The 17,194-nt window shown below is 37.4% G+C and overlaps 1 protein-coding gene across 4 annotated transcripts in view; it reads left to right on the top strand.

Annotated features, from left to right (window-relative positions):
- The window catches only part of NBEA (neurobeachin), a 477,681-nt gene that overhangs the window by 6,031 nt on the left and 454,456 nt on the right, over positions 1 to 17,194 (top strand). The window lies entirely within an intron of this gene.

The following is a 17,194-nucleotide window of genomic DNA, read 5'->3' as shown; positions in this document are numbered from 1 at the left end:
TCTCTTGTCTTTATAGGATTCAGTCCATGGATTATAAAGGAGATGAATACCTAGAAACATTTTTATTATTTTTGTCACACTGAAGTAATAAAATTTGGAGAGTGGTATTAATAAAACACCTCAAAGCTTTGGCCTTTCCCCCTACTCCCTCCTGAGACCCTACCTTTGTTTTATCTCTTTCCATCAAGCAAAGGGTTCTCACCTTTCTCTATGATGATTCTATTTTTACAAAATTATGACCTGATTCCCCATTTAAGCCATGTGTTTTAGAGGACTAAACATTTCTCTGTGTACTCAGTTATACACTAATCTTTCTCTCTCCCTTCCATATTTTCCTTCATGGTCCCCCCTGCCCCTGCCTTCAGGTGAGCACTCAAAAGGGCAGAAGTCAAGGGGAATGGCTGATTACATTGATGAGGCTGAGGTATAGGAGGCTGTAGTGCAGTTTTTTCTTTCATGTTAATGCTTTTCAGTGTCTTCACTCATATTTCTCAAATATATGAATCACTGTCTATATTACATCTGTAAAAAAAAAAAAAAAACCCAACCAAAAACCAACACTGAAAACCTGCATAATCATCTCTGAATTCCTGCTGAAGTGTTTGTTCACCTATCATGCCATATTGAATTTAGTGAAAGTGGAATGAAATCTGTGATTGGGTTAGTACCAAAACTGAGTCTTTTCTGTTCTGATAAACACTGTGCACAGTATTAACAGAATGTTAACTTAATAAACTATCCGAGCTATTTTAAATCAACCTCTTAGTCTCACCTGTTCATCACTTGGTTCTGCACTTTTTTTATTTTTATCTTAACCTGTCTCAGTATATCCAGCATTTCAGATCAACTTGTTGCTCTCCCATTACTACCGTGTTTTGTCGTACTTTACACAAAACATTATCACTGCAGTTACCTCATTAGCTGATATATTGAATATGCCTGGTGGGCAAAGGGTTGATGTAGTAGCGTGTGTTTATGTTGATGAAGTTTTATTTATGTTTTTGTGAAATTTGATCCTCAGTTACCATTTGTTTTTATGGAAATACCTCATTGTGTAGTTTTATTAATTTTTGCATAGACAGAATCCTTAAATTTCCTTTAAGTCTGAATCAAATTCAGAACTTGCTTTTATAATCAGAGGCAGCAGATCTTATGAAATATCATTTTTGAATCTGATGATCTACCTCTCACTTCTGTCTTTCAAGGATTTGTCTTGGATGTACTAGTAATGATACAGTATTCAATATTTGATATTCAGCATAAAGATAATGAACAATTAAAAAATAGATTATTTGTGGAGAGTCACATATTGCTTCCTTAATGACAGAACACCCACTTCAACAGTAGAATTAAGATGGATTTCAGCTATTTGAACTGTAATTTCATAACTTCCAATTTAAGAAGATTGTTAATGATATTAATATCTAAGAGAAAGATTATCTGTTATTTCCAGTAGAGAAGCACTTCAACTTCTGATCAGCCTACTGACTCTCCACTAAAATTGCATTCTGGTATTTTTTATAGTTTAGCATTTGTTCTACTTTTGATGTACATGGAAAATAATAATTTTCAGTAAATAAGTAAGTCTAAGTAGTTTGCTGGTATAAATCTCAGTAACACCAAATGTTAATTCATTTAGTTTAATGCAACCCTCTTATATGACTACCCTGCTTTAATTTAAGATTTAGTTACATCACTGAAATTGTTCCAACACAGCAATTCTGTGAAAGCTTGCATAAATGTGAATACTGCTTATGCTGCTCAACAGCTTACAAATGCTTGACTTCCGTCTTTGGAAAATTACGTTTCTTTCACTGCCCTTTTGTTTACACTTGAAAGCCTGTCTTAACTATGCAGAATAGGTATTAGGTTTTGGAATAAGCTGGAAGTGAGATAGGGCAAAATATTCACTTAAAAGTGAAGCTGTTATTCATATCATGCTTTCTGATACCTCATGGCTTTTGTCATACTGGGACAATGGAGACAGAAGGATGGAAATAGTGATTCTCTGAGTAGATCCTTCTAAACTAACTCCAGTAGCAGCAATGTGGCATTGTAAGAAATTTTATGTGATCTCACTTTCTTTCTTTTTCTTTTCGCTTTTTAAGTCTTCATATTATGTGACATATACTCATTTATAGAGGATTTTCTAACTTTTATTGAATTTTGATTGCCTGCTTTAAGAGCCACTGTAACAGGTTTTTTTCCTTCTTGTTTTGTAAAAAGAAACTAGTTTGGATATTTAGAAAATATGAATTTGGAAGCATCCTTAGACTCACAAAGGAGCCTATTGCAAAAAAGAAAGAGTTAGAGAACCTTACTAAATGTGTTATACTTTCATGGCTCAGCACCCCCTGTTTTCCTTCTCTTACTCCAGTGAAATACATTATCTGTTTTTGTAAATGGCAAGGTGTGCAGTGTTTGTGAGTCATATCTGTGACTGATGGCTTCTCAGCTGTTAATATTCGTATATTGAATAGCTGAAACTTAAGGAAACAATTGTGTAAGAGTGCATTGGATTGAATAAGGTCTTCCAAGCAAGATGCTTAGGAGGTGGGAGCTACTTCTTCTACCTTTGTTTCCCCTAAAGAGATTTCTGTAGCCTCTGCCCATGTTTTAGTCTCTGGTGTTCCAAAAATCTTTTTTGCTGCTTCTTCTATGTCTTCAGCTATGGTGTATATATCTCCAAAGCACCTGCAGAAGTCTTCTGGGTTTTGTTTGTTTTGTTATATGCAGCTTATTCGGTGATTTGAAAGACTTTCTCTTCCACTCTGTTCCTCATGGAAATATTGCAGCCTCCATTGCATCTTAGGAGAGCATTATGTGAATTCAGAAATAGACTTCAAGAAGACCCTGTTCGAGTTGCATCTGCTATCCAAGGCTGAAGTGAATTGAGTCCATCTGAAAAGAATCTTTGTCATGCTGTCCTGGGCTTGTTGTATGAACCACTGAGAAGAGTCTGGCTCCCTCGTGTCTCCTCCCTGCCCACCCAGCCTCCCCCCCCCCCTTCCCAAATACACATACACATTTATAAGATCTCTTCAAACCTTCTCTTCTTAAGGCTAAACAATCCCATCTCGCTTCAGCCTTTTCTTTGTACGTGAGATGTTCCAGTCCCTTAATCATTCTCACATTTAGATCTTTGTTCTCCTTGTGCAGATAATAGTACTTCCTTTTCAAAAAGTGGGAGGTGGAGTCTGGGAAGCCTTTTAATTATAGCAATCCTTGTCCTCATCTCACAGTATGAGCTGCAATATCTACCACAAATAACCCAGTCAATGTTGCTAAGCCTAACCCAGCAAAGGACAATTTACACCACATGCAGCCAGGAAGAAAACAGACCTCAGTGAGCCACAGCAGCGTTTGCTTTTCATCCATTGTGCCTGCTTGTTAATGGATAGTCTTGGATGAAATGCACAAACCCAAGAGTGTGTGTCAGTACTGAAAATCACAGCTATGGTTGTAGGTAAGCTTTCTTTCTTGGATGTCAGAAGTATAAAATGTAACTACATTTGATATTCTACTGAAAAAGTATAAAGTTAGTGGCTTAATACTGAGTTAATGAAACTTTGTGGCTCTTTACATATACTATAAATATTACTGCCTTCAACAAATTAGTGTGCATTGAAATTAAACTAAAAAAGCTATTACCGTAGTCTTCAAAGTTGTAGATGCTTGATATTAGAAGGAAAAAATATTAAAATTCAATATAGAGCCAAAGCTATTGAAGTTCTGCAGTGAGTTTGTTGGAAGTAATAGATTCATGACTTTATATGTAGTCTAATATTTATAGATTAAATGTTCAATAGCACTTTATGTACATATAACTGTATGCAACTTCGAAACTGTAATATATTAAGCAAAGATGATTGTGTAACAAAATTTTTATAGTTCCTTGTTTCATGAACAGAAAAAAATTCATTTATTCAAAGTAACTTATAATGTGCAATAATAAACACATTGTAACTGGAACAATGTGTAGGCTCGCTGAGAGGTAGTCAGTCTTTCACAATTGATACAGTACAGTGTTTGACATTTCAAACAGTGCTCATTGAATAGGAGCTGATACAGTCTTCAAAATGGATGATTCTTCAGTGAAGCTGTTGATAGTTACAGGTATTTACTAAAACCCAAAGCCCATTATTCCCAGAGCTCACAGTTGTAATGATTTCCCTTATTAGTAGTATTTTTTCTGTTTTCAAGGCCAGGTTACATGGGGCTTTGAGCAACCTGGTGTAGTGGAAGATCATCCCCTTTGGCAGGGGGATTGGAACGAGATGATCTTTGAGGTCCCTTCCAACCCAAGTTGTTCCGTGATTCTGTGGCGACTCTATAATAAGGGGAAATTAACAAAATAGTAAAAGTAACTATAATAAAATAGTTTGGGTTGGGTTGGGTTTTTTCTTAATAAAATATGTTTAAATCCTATTTAAGAACAAATTTGGATCTACTTGGTTTGTTACTGAGTCTTTTCTTAAAAGTACCAGAAATGTAGCAAAATTATAAAAATTAAGCTAGTTGTTTAGGTGGAGTTTAACTATTGAGAAATTATACTTCTGAAAGGAAGCTTTACATTAAAAAAACCCCCAAAAACCTAACAACATGAGTGGAAAATCCTGAGTACAACAGGTTCCCTTCTTTCAGTGATGCAGTGTCCGCCTGGATTTACAGAGACCTTGAAATGACTTGTTACATGATGTTTTATTAATTTTTGAGGAGTCTAAGGGAATTATCACCATCTGTTAATACCAGAGTCTAAGCTGACATATGGGTTTCAAAATGCTTTGTGTTGAATTTTTTTAAGTAAGAAATCCTCCTCTTAAAACTAAATACAGTTAAGAGGTTTCAGAGTGTAAATAGAAAATACCTTTTATAGTCCACATTTAAGCTCTTGGATCATTTGTCCCAGCTTTGATTTGTGGTTCTAACCTGTCCTCTGAAGCTAGAATGGCTGCAAGTACTTGTACTTGAGATTTTCACATGCAGGAGTTATGACATAACTGGCTTTTCAACTTACTTCACCCTGAAAAGAAAGCAGCACAAATAATGTATTTTCTTCTGACTGAGATCAGTCCTAAATGTGTCTTGTACCAAAACCTGATATTATCCAGATATGCAAAAAAAGCAGTAAGAAGCCTGAAGTGTTGTTACAATCTAAATGCTTTTTGGAGGTCAGAGGAATCCTAGGAGCCCCTCATTATTACTTCAAAATTTCTCTCTCATATGCTCCTTGTGGAGTCACAGTAGATTTTAAGGCTTCATGGTAAGGAAGCTGATGAAGCAACCTGAGCATTTTTGAGGATGAGGGTTGTCATTTTTTGCTCCAGCAGTACATCTAAACTGGCTATATATGTTTGTTGCATTAGTTTTTGAAAAATCTTGTGTTTAAAAATTCCCTTATTTATACAATTTGTAGAGTATGAACGGTTGAGGAGACCACGTACATCATAGTACAAGGAGGACGTGACACAGCTGCAGCTGACAGTACAGCCAATGTGAATTTTGATTTGAAATTCCTTTAGGAAATCCTGAAAATTTCCTGGGAGATAGGGAAATCTGTGGTCTAAAAGTAATCCTGGCATAAGAAAACCTCCTTAGCATTTCTATTTATTTAGAAAATGGAAATCCAGCTAAATAGTCTATACTTAGTGTAGCAAAATGAGATCTTTAAAACACTGTAATGAAAGGCTACTGAGGCATTATTAAAAATTAATACAGCCAAGAGAGTTATTGAGAAAAGTAGCATTTAGCAGTAATTGTTAATACATTATGGTACTGCTATATATGGCAAGTAGCTTCCAGCTTCTTATTCTGTGTTCAGTTTCCCTTGTAGTATTTTTCATTATTTTCCGACTTTTTTTTTTTCTTCTCATATGTTTGTAAGTTAAGACTAACCATTCTAGGTCAATGGGTTTATACTGTGACTGAGAAAAAAGACTTGCCTGAAGTCTTTTATTGTATAAGCATCAAAATAACCTGTAGAAGAAAAATACACTAAGTAAGAAAACTGATCTCTGGGGAGTAGAATGTCATATAAAAAATTGTATTATGATGCTTTTTGGGGATAATGTCTGGGATAATGCTCGGTTTTGAAGGTGTGGGGTTTGGGGGATTGGAGTGCTATAATCCTGGTCTCAGAGAGTGTATTGGGTTTATGTGGCCAGGTTTCGGTAGTGGGAGGGCTTCAAGGGTGGTTTCTGTGAGAACCTACCAGGAGCTTCTCCCATGTCTGATAGAGCCTGTGCCAGGCAGCTCCAAGACAGACCCATTGCTGATGGTGTTAGTATCTGTGGAGTAAAAGATTTCAGAAAGGGAAAAAGTTACTGCGGAGGAGCAATTGCAGCTGGAGAGAGGAGTGAGAATATTTGAGGGGAACATTGCTGCACACACCAAGAGAGGGAGGAGGTGCTCCAGGCGCTGGAGCAGAGATTCCCCTGCAGCCCATGGTAAAGACTGTGGTGAGGCAGGCTGTCCCCCTGCAGCCCATGGAGGTCCACAGTGGTGCAAATACCTGCCTGCAGCCCCTGGAGGACCAGGGAGCAGGTGGATGCCCTGAGGTGGGTGTGACCCCATGGAGACCCTGTGCTGGAGAAGGTTTTCTGGCAGGACTTGTGTCCTCAGGGAGAAACCCATGGTGTAGCAGTCTGTTCCTTAAGGACTGCACCCCGTGGAAGGGACTCATGCCGGAGCAGTTTGTGTAAGAACTGTAGCTTGTGGAAAGGGAACCATGTTGAAGAAGGTTGTGAAAGGATGTTACCCATGGGAGGGACACTATGCTGGAGCAGGGAAGGAGAGCAAGGAGGAAAGAGGGACGGAGGCAACGTGTGATGAACAAAGCACAGCCCTCATTCCCTGTCCTTCTGCATCACTTGGGGGAAGGAGGGAGAGAAGTTGAGCCCGGGAATAAGAGAGGGTGGAGGGACAGTGTTTTATTTATAGTTAACTTACTCTGATTTGATTGTTAAAAAATTTGTTTCCCCGAGTTGAGCATATTTTTCCCATTGCGGTAATTGCTGAGTGATTTCTCCCTGACCTTATCTTGACTCATGAGTCTTTTGTTGTATTTCCCCCCCACCATGTCCAGCTGAGGAAGGTAGTCATAGAATGGTTTGGTGGGCACCATGTGTCCAGACAGGGTCAACCCACCACAGATAGGTTTTGTTTAAACAGTGGAGACATTTTGAAATACAATTCTTTAGGAGATAAGGTCAACCTATAGCTTAAATATTTTCATTTATAGTTGTAAACAGAATTACAGTTTTGTGCAGACATTGATTGATATACAGTACTATTAGTTTTCAACAAACAGCTGTTTTTCAGCTTTTGAAATGTGGACTTTCGTAATTGCATTGACATTTGCAGTGGTGAGGTATAATTAAAAAAGATGTGATTGATACTTTTGAGTGATAAATGAGGCTTAGTTATGCATATTGGCTGTCCTAGATGCATTGCTGTTTCTGATACCCCAATGCGTTCTGACTAGTTATAAGAACTGGCAGTGGCACTCAACTCTTTAGCAACTCCACTGTAGCCTCTGGAAAGTATTGTTTGACAGAGATGAATCAGCTTGTTCTCTCATGCAGATTGCTGATGTCTCTCTTCCTACTTGTGGAGCTATTTAGAGACTTCTTGGAGCACAGTGATAGCAATAAACAGGTTATATTAATTTTTTTGTGTCACTAATACCACATTCTGCTCCATGTGATGTGAATGAAAGTACTTACGTTTGATGCTCTACAACTTTTACTTACACATCTAGGGATTATTTCCTACTAACTGGTGCCTCTTGTATGGGAAATGCAAGCCCAACTTTCACACAGAAGGCTCAGAACTTGTGTCTTGTAAGATTTGTGTCTCATAGCTACATTGTGCTTTTAAAGTGCCTAGCTGAATAAAAAGAAGACTAAAACTGTTCTTATGACAAGTTCATAGTGGAGGAGATGTTTTACCCTGGCTTGGAATACTATAATAAAGTGTGTGTTAGAGGAAATTGTTTTCTTTTTCAAGTCTATCAGACAGCTACTGCTATTTAAAACTTTCGTATAGGAGAAAACTGTAATTTATTTATTTTGGTGGTAAACTGGTAAGTTAAAATTTAACAAACAAATGAACAGGAATTTTGTAAGTTTGTCTGTTCTGGATATATTCAAAATGCACTCATCTAGTTTTAAGTTAAGCATCATACTGCCATGGTGCAGTTACTGGGAGATTTCTTATTTGAAGTGGAAGGCTGGAAGACTTTTTTTCATAGAAGAAAGGATCAGAATCACATTTTAATGCCTTTCTTCTTATAACTGTCAAATAGTATTTTCTGTTTTGGTGGGCTGCCAGAGACAAAAATATGTGTGCATGTTCTGCTTGGAAACATTTGATTGTCTTTATGTGTATTTGGTAGTTTTGTATTTGTAGATGCTTACATACGATTCTCTTTTTCTCTGTGTAGGTGAGATTAACATTGTCGAACTTTGTGTGCTTTTAAAATTGCAGAACCATTCCTTTTTCCTTGTACAGGACCAGTTAAGACTTTCACAGATGTCTGGCACATTTAATTGCAAACTGCCATTGAACTGCACACACATTGTTCAGTTGGATCATCTTTGCTATTTTGAAAATTTATGGCAAAAATGAAAGAACATGGAATGCCTAGCGAGCACCAGTAAATTAAAATGTAAATATAAGAATTTAGAGGAACTTCTATTGTATGAAAAAAATGTTAATGTGGATGTTGTTACCCAGCTTTGAATCACAGGATTATGAAGCGTTACGAGATGAACTATGAATATTGGTTAAAATGAGAAAAAAAATAGCCTTGGATCAGTTACAGAATGTTAAATCGTGACTCACAGAACAATTTAGAATGGAAGGCCTCTTATTAGTGGTAGTCAAAACTGAGAAAGCATATATTCAACTGTATGCTTTGAGAGAAGGCATGGTGGAACACATGCAGATCTATAAATTTACTCCCAAATACTGTGGTTTGGTTTTGTTTTTTGTTCATGTGCTTAAAAAGATTTGATTTTACTTTCAAAAATGTTAAAGGTATCTTATTTAAAAAAATGTGGCATTATTGGCCCCCCTATCCTCTTTTGTTGGTGGCACGTTACTTACAGATGAAGAAAATTTACTCCTTTGAGATGAAGGGGCTCTGCGGAGCTGCTTGCAGTAAAAAAGTAACTAACGAAGCTATATGTCTGCTCTAAGTAAGAAGATAAAACTGGACTAAAAAAGGGACATATCTGTTTAGTGAAGTACTGTTAGTTGTTTTAGACATTTACTGGCCAGTGATTTCTTTATCATTGTTCAACTAGTTGGACTTTACTTTCTTCAGAATGGAAATTTGAACTAATCTACTTAGATTCACTTTTTTAATACTTTACCATCTTCACTATTTAAATATGATTGCATTTTTAAAGCCTTTTTTTGATCTGCAGTAGTAAAATTCAGTGTAATCCTTGTCATAAGTATGTCAGTGGGTTATGGCTTTACTTTCAAATCAAGTAAAATTTTAATTGTATTGGAAAACAAGTATTGAAGATGCATTAAATGAGGATTTGTGGAGTATGGGGTAGATATTATTAGCAAGGGAAACAGAAACTAAGTATCTGATGCAAGCTTTCAGTCTGGGTTATTTTTTTTCTGTTTTGTAGGCCCATTTGTTTCAGCTTCCATAGCTTCACTATTACAGCTTATTGGTAGTTAAAATGATTTTAATTTTTTTTTTTAAATTCTAATTTTAAATCTTTCTTCAAAGTGAGTATCATTACTTATTAAATGAAAGTAAAGCTATCATAGTATTTTATCTTGAGTAAACATTACAATTTCCTATCCTTAAATTTTCATGAGCATCAAAGCTGTATGTATTCTTACAGGATTTCAGGATAATTGTTTGGTTGGATTTTTTCATAATGGATTTCAAATGAAAAATACATGTATATTTCCAACTCTGCATGCCTTAAAATAAAAACCATACTTTTCAAATAATGTTCACAGCATTGGAAGTGTGAAGTATTTCTTCTGGCTGGAGTATTTCAGCAAAACATTCTTTCATAAAAATCTTCTATGTGCTTACATTAATTTTACCAAACTATTCATAAAGAACAATGAATTATCAGTTTCAGGAATGTGTGATTTTGTTCTTTGTTTGGTTTTTGTTTTCATTTCTATCAGGAAGTTTCAACTCTGGTTACGGTCTGTGAGAGTTTTCTTTCCGTGTTGCTTTGTGAGAGACCTATGAAGGAGGGGAGGATTTGGGGGTTTGGCAGACAAGAAGTTTGATAAGACCTGGCAATATGCACTTGCAGTCCAGAAGACCAGCCATGTCTTGGGCTACTTTAAAAGGAGCATGGCCAGTAGGTTGAGGGTGGTGATTCTCCCCCACTACTCCACTCTCATGAGTACTGCGGCCTTCAGCATAAGGAAGATGTGAAACTGTTGGAGCAAGTCCAGAGGAGGCAACGAAGATGATGGGGGGGTCGGAGCAGCTCTCCTATGAAGGCAGGCTGAGAGAACTGGAGTTGTTCAGCCTTGAGAAAAAAAGGCTCTGGGGAAATCTTACTGCAGCCTTCCTGAACCTAAGAGGGGCTTAAAAGAGAGCTGGAGATGGACTTCTTACAAGGGCATGTAGTGGTAGGACAAGGGGCAGTGGCTTTAATTAGACATTAGGCAGAAAATCTTTACTGTGATGCTAGTGAGGCACTGACACAGGTTGCCCAGAGAAGTTGTGGATGCCCCATCAGTGGAAGTGTTCCAGGCCAGGTAGGGTGGAGCTTTGAGCAACCTGATCTAGTGGAAGATGTCCCTGCCCATGGCATGTGGGGATTGAACTTGATCATCTTTAAAGGTATCTTCCAATCCAAACCATTCTATGTTTATATGAGCACTCTCTGGCAAATGAGAAGTGGGCATTTCAGTTGCTTAGATGATATAAATAGAAGCTGCAATCTGTCCTTCATGTTTTTCTTGAGGATATGTTTCTGTGGGATCAGTTTTTTGTTGAGAGCTCAGTGGAGCTTATGTTCAGTCTACTCAAGGTCCTTAGCCTGTGATCTCACTTGTATTTTCCTAATTCCTTGGTGACTGAGATTCAAGTGTAGTTAAAGCAGAGAGAGTGGAGGAGTGAAATAAAGGTGCTTGTGACCCTGCGTAGGACTGTGTGGGGAAGCTTAAGTGTTATTGTTGTTTCAGACAGTTAAGCCTATTAGCTAGGATTTACAAATCTGTTGTGTTCCTGAAATACCTGCTCAGTCAGAGGTTGAAGGGGGCATCTCTTAGCTGAACCTCATAGTTCTTGTGAAATGGAGTTTGTATGCTAGGTACCTTTCTTTCCTAAACTTGTTTAAGAACAGGTAAGGGTTGCATGGATTCTACTGAGTGAACCAGATTCAAGCATGAGTTGTGCTGACTGATGGTTGTCATCAGATTAAGATGCTTCTCAGGCTTTGAACTGCATTAAGGCTGGCTGTGTTGAAGCTGTCCAACATCAGCTCTTCCTTGATCTGCTCTTTGTTCTCTCTTTCTCCAGACTTCTATAAAGGGATAGTAAGTTACTTACATTTCTCAGGTACCCCCATGGGATCTGACCTTGATGGTCAGTGGGTTGTTGGCAATCCATTTTTGTTTCACCTTTTCAGAAAATTGCTGTTTCCACTGGAAGAATTCCTAGATTTAATGACAGGTTACTGTTATGCTGGCTTTTTTTTCCGGTAAGAATGGAAGATCAGATCACTCATTCACAATGAGGGTCATGACTGAATTTGTCCTCAGATTAGCTTAATTTATTTCTATTTTGTTCACTGCCTGTCAGAGGCATTCATCTATATTCTGGATCCAAGGAAATTACCTTCTTGCTGCAACAAACAAAGGTGTTTAAGTTACCACGCATTTTTAAAGATGCAGCCATATTTGTCTAGAAGATATCAAAGTTGTATTCTTTTATACGAAACCATGAAAATGAATTCCATTCAAAGATGTAGAATTTTCCTTACTGGACATCAAAAGGTTGCTACCTGGAGATTTTTTCTCATTTCTAGCAAGCTGTGCGTAGTCAAAAAACATCCAATGCTTTTTTGGCAGAGCAGTTTTGAAATAACTTTCTGCATACGTTCTGAAAGATACTTCCAGTGTCTTGTGAAATCACAAGATACTGCACAAGGATTGCTACTTTGCTTGGAACATACTCTTGTTTGTGCATTACAGATTTAAAAATAAATAAGAATTACAAAAAGTTGTTCTTTTGTATGTGTTAGCATATGGGTCTCAAATTGGCAAATCCATATTTTCTTCTGTAAAACCTGTATCATGATGAGATCCAAAATATTTTACTGAATTAATTTGACATTTTTAAAATTTTCTTTTAATTTTTAAATTTTACAGGGTTAACATAGTCCTTTGGCTATGTTTGGCGGATGAGCTGTTGGTAACCCAGTGATGTTACAGTGTTAGTGGAAGAGCACTGGATATGTCAGGATCCTACAAATCTTTGTTGATACTTAGCCATGGGTAGACCTTGATTGCTTCTTTGGAACACAGTTGTTGTGTTTTTCAGATAACTTCTATCAGAAAGAGAAAAGATCCCACATTGGCTATCAGTACTAATACCAGGGATTCTGAAGAGCACCACAAGTAGTGCAGAGGACGCAGTGTCCATATGATACACATTTTAGAGGAAGTTACTTAAGACTAATTATAGTCTGGTCCTGTTTGTTAGCAACTGAAACACACCTTATTGTTGAAGATCTGGAGTTTCTCCAGTTTATTTTTATGACTACTCCTGGAGTGCATCTTTCATTTTAGTCATCTGAAATATAATTTGTGCACTCCAGGTTCACATTGTGCTATGAAGATAAATGCAGCTTAATAAAACAAAGGCTGCATGTGGAAGCAAAGGGAAATGGAGAATTTATTCTGTACTTCCCATCAGCTGGTAATGTCCCACCACTTCCTGGGAAACTGTTTCAGAACATGTAGCAATTTCTCTGGAAGACAAACATTATAATAATGAACGCTTCCCTTTCTCCTTTCTCTTAGCTTTATTGCTGAGCAGTTGTCATATGGTATGGAATATCCCTTTGGACACTTTGGGTCAGCTGTCCCAGCTGTGTCCTCTACCAAGATCTTGCCTACCCCCAGTTGGGGTGGTGAGGGAGGAAAATATTGGAGAGACTGCTCAGCAGTAGCCAAAAACAATGGCATGTTATCAGCATCTTTGTAGCTACAAATACAAAGCATAGCACTGTGAGGGCTGCTACGGGGAAAATTAAGTTTCTCTCAGCCAGACATAACACATCGTTTTATATCATAGAATGGTTAATCTTGGAAGGGACCACCAGAGGTCATCTCATCCTGCCCCCCAGCTCAGGCAGGGTCCCCTAAAGGATGTTACCCAGGTTTGTGTCCAGATGACTTTTGAATGTCTCCAGGGAAGGACACTCCACAACCTCTCTGAGCAGCCTGTTCCAGTGCTCTGCCACCCTCACAGTAAAGTTCTTCTCATGTTCAGGTGGAACTTCACGTGTTTCAGTTTGTGCCTGTTGCCTCTCATTGCAACATGTAACTTCACGTGCGCGGCCTTTTCTGCAGTGTTCCTCACTAAGTGCGAACTGAGACACCTGTCTGAAGTAAGGTTCTGTTTTGTGTGTGTGTGTGCTTATGCTTTGGTATGCCTTTAAACCCAGGCATTAGAGTCTACTACAGGAAAATACATGGTAGGAAATTGGTACTGCCTTTACCAAATTAAATTTGTATGTGTCTGGGAAAGTAAGTAGCCCAAGTCTGTCAGCACAATTGCTAATTCCTCAACAGAGTTTTTCACTGTGCCTCTTTTCTCTGGAGATTTTGTTATTTTGAGACTGTGAGCATTTCCTTCCATAAGAGAATCCTAATTTTTTTTCATTAAAATATGTTGGCTTAGAACTTGGTGTTTATGCCAAATTGCCTCAAAGACCCATTTAGCCCACTGTACTGTTTTTAAAGAGTGGATGCATAGAGAAGAGTTAAAGAGCAGGGAGAGCTTGTAATGAAACCTTTTACTGTTGCTGCTCTAGCCACTAGCAAAACATGGCTCTGAGACTTTTTAGGTGTCACCCTTGTACTAAGCATTGGTTCATGCCTTTCTTCTTGAAAAAAATCAATGAATTTTTCTGCTGCTTTAGTACATATATAAAATGTGTTTTAGCATGTATTTCTGTGGAAAGGAATTACAAAAGTGCTTGTATAGCATTTATTTTTAAAACTACCTTTTTCCAATTTAATGTGATATGCTTTAGCTTTTATTTTTTAAGAGCTGTTGATTTTTGATTGTACTACCCATTATTTTATGGGTCTCATTTTTTTTTTCTTCAGATGCCTTCTTCAAGCTGAAGAGTCACAGTTTACTTTTTTCTTGTGGTAGACTATTCCATATCTGAACAGAAAAAAAATAGAAGTGGTGAATTGAAAAATATTTTACAACCAGCATTTCAGTTCTTAACTGGAGTGAAGAGTGTTTTCTAGAATTATACCTTTCAGTCAGTCTTAGCTGGGTTTTGGGTTTCTTATTCGTGAGAGCTTGCTGGAACAGATTGAAGTCATAATCCCTTAGTTTTAAATCTCCTAGTTTTGAAAACATACTGTTTGGTCACATGTGTTGTACTTCCCCCCTGTCACCACCTCTCACTTAAGTATGTGATACATGGAACAAATCCTTATCTTTTTGGTTGACTTTCTCCTTTTGTCTTACTGTGCCTTGCATCCCTGCTGACACTGGTTAAATCTTTTTGTCACAAGTAATTGCAATAATGATGTAGGGATGAGACTGTTTTACTAGAACCAAGTTTTATGACTGTTCATTTTTTTCAGTGGAAAGAGACTACTGGGGGAATTTGCAAAGGCCATTACTGTAATTAAATTGGAAGATTCATACAAACCAGATGTGGATTACATTGGCTGCTTATAGGTAGTTGAGATTGTTGCTACAGTGACATCCCCAGAATCTAGTAGTGCTGCTACACTGATTCTTTTGACTGGATTTTGGTACCTGTAACTTTGTTGCCATGACATGGTTTATCACAGAATCTGCTGAGTTGGAAGGGACCCACAAGGATCATCAAGTCCAACCCTTAGCCCTGCACAGGACCAACCCCAAGGGTCACACGGTGTGCCTGAGAGTATCATCCAAACTCTTCGTGAACTCTGTCATGCTTGGTGCTGTGACCACTTCCCTGGGAGCCTGTTCCAGTGCCCAATCACAGATGATACCGAACTTTGGTAATTTATCAAAAGCTTTCATTTAAGTGGATTTTTTTTCCTGATGCTTATATAGCTATCATTATTAGAAAGTAGGATGAAACTCCTCTCTTGCCGTGTACAGGGCATCAGGACCTATATATTTAATTAATGCTCACAATAGGCTTTTTTTTTAATTATTCTTAAAATGTTAAAATACTTAAAATGTCAGATTATCTAGTCTTTTCTATGATTCTGTTGTCACGACACTTGGGAGCAAAGAGGTACCAGTGTGTTGTTTCTGGTCTTTTTAAACAGCATCTCAAGGTGTTGCTGTTTTTTGATATTCCCTTGGTTTCTGTCAGGAGAACTCAAAAGAAGATTATTTGCCTTTTGTTAAGTCTTTGGAATTTCTCATAGCAGCTCCTTGATTTGCTGATTGTTTATTTGGTTTTAGGGTTTTTTTGGTTTTTTTCTAAGTAAATTACTCTTATGAAGCAGGGATATGGCTTTTGTTGCCTAGGTATGTCAGATTGTTAGATTTTAATGGTTCAGTCTTGACTGTAGACAAACTGTGGCCGTTTTTCAGTGCCTTTAGTTTGCATGCAGATTTGGTCAGATGACTGTAGAACTCTTCTCTGGTTTAGCTTTTCCTAATTTTGGGCACTTTTTTCAATCTTCTTGATTTAATTATTTGTAATAAATAGCCTAACCTGCTTCTGTGAATCACATTCAAAATTCACTGTGGTTTTTTACACTTTTAGACTAATCCTGCTACTAAGCAGTGTGTTAATATAGGTATTAGCTGATCAATGCTCACAGTGATGTGACCTATGAAGATGTATTTCGATCGCACTTACCATGTGACAGAATGGGAAAGTACCATGGTTTTCTATATTCCAGCAAAACCTAAACAAAGCAAAGTAAAAAACAAAGCTACCATCCTGTGAGGGAGAAGATGGTATCTCTTGTCCTGTGACAAAAGCACTCTGCTGAAGGGCTGTGGAATGAGTAATTAAAGATACTGTGGAGTAGCAACTCTTTTCCTGGAGTTGAGTCATACACCTATTATCAGATTGTGAGATTGTGTAGTTGGAAGCATATTGGGCACCACATCGTGGATTCTCTGACAGGCCTTTTACTGATGACTGTGAATATGTTGGCAGGGGAGGATAAGATGAAGTTGGAAAGTTGGTACTAATAGGTATGTAATAGGTACCAAGTCTGAGGCTATCATCATTACAGATGTCATTCAAGGAAAGGAAGAGATGGAGAAGGACTCTTACATAGATGGGAAAATGCCTGTGTTAGAATCTTTCTTTCAGCTGACCTTAGAAAAGCTTATTTTTCTGTTTCCCTTGTCTCAAGAGAGTAGTCATTTATTTAGGAACCAAATTAGATCTCTCCAATTTGGTGATGCACATGTTTTCCTAATCATCTAGTGATTAATTTTCAGTTAATTTGAGATACGTTGTTGCATAGTCAAATGGTCTCTTTTCTTGAGGTATAGTTAGTGATACTGACATATTCAGGTCAAAACTGGGATTTGAACTTGGTTATTTTCTTCTTGGAGCTTTACAACAGTTTTGGATTTTTTAAACCCCAGACTTTTCTATTGTAGTCTATTTTTAATTGGCTGTGCAAATTATTATACTGGTTATTATAGTGGTAGCTTAATATTTTTGAGCAATTTTGTTATAGTTGATATAAACTGTATCTTTAAGTTTCTAATAGAAAAGCTATGAATATGTATGATTTCAGACCATGTTTAGAATAAAATTACTGAAATCTCAGATTCATTATTTTGCCTCTTTAGACACTGTGCATATTTTTGGATTGCGCATCTGTCTCATGGGTACTCTTCCTTGTTACAGGACAGTTGCCTATGAGTGGTTTTACTCTTGGTTGATTTTTCTGACCCAGACACAGTAATTTTTGTGGTTTTCTTTTTTTTATTTTATTTTTTTCCCTTTTTTTTTAGGATAGCTTAAAT

The sequence above is a fragment of the Chiroxiphia lanceolata genome, chromosome 2 (assembly GCF_009829145.1).
Source record: "Chiroxiphia lanceolata isolate bChiLan1 chromosome 2, bChiLan1.pri, whole genome shotgun sequence".
NCBI lineage: Eukaryota > Metazoa > Chordata > Aves > Passeriformes > Pipridae > Chiroxiphia > Chiroxiphia lanceolata.
Note: the sequence above shows the minus strand (reverse complement) of the source record. Positions and strands in the feature narration are given on the sequence as shown.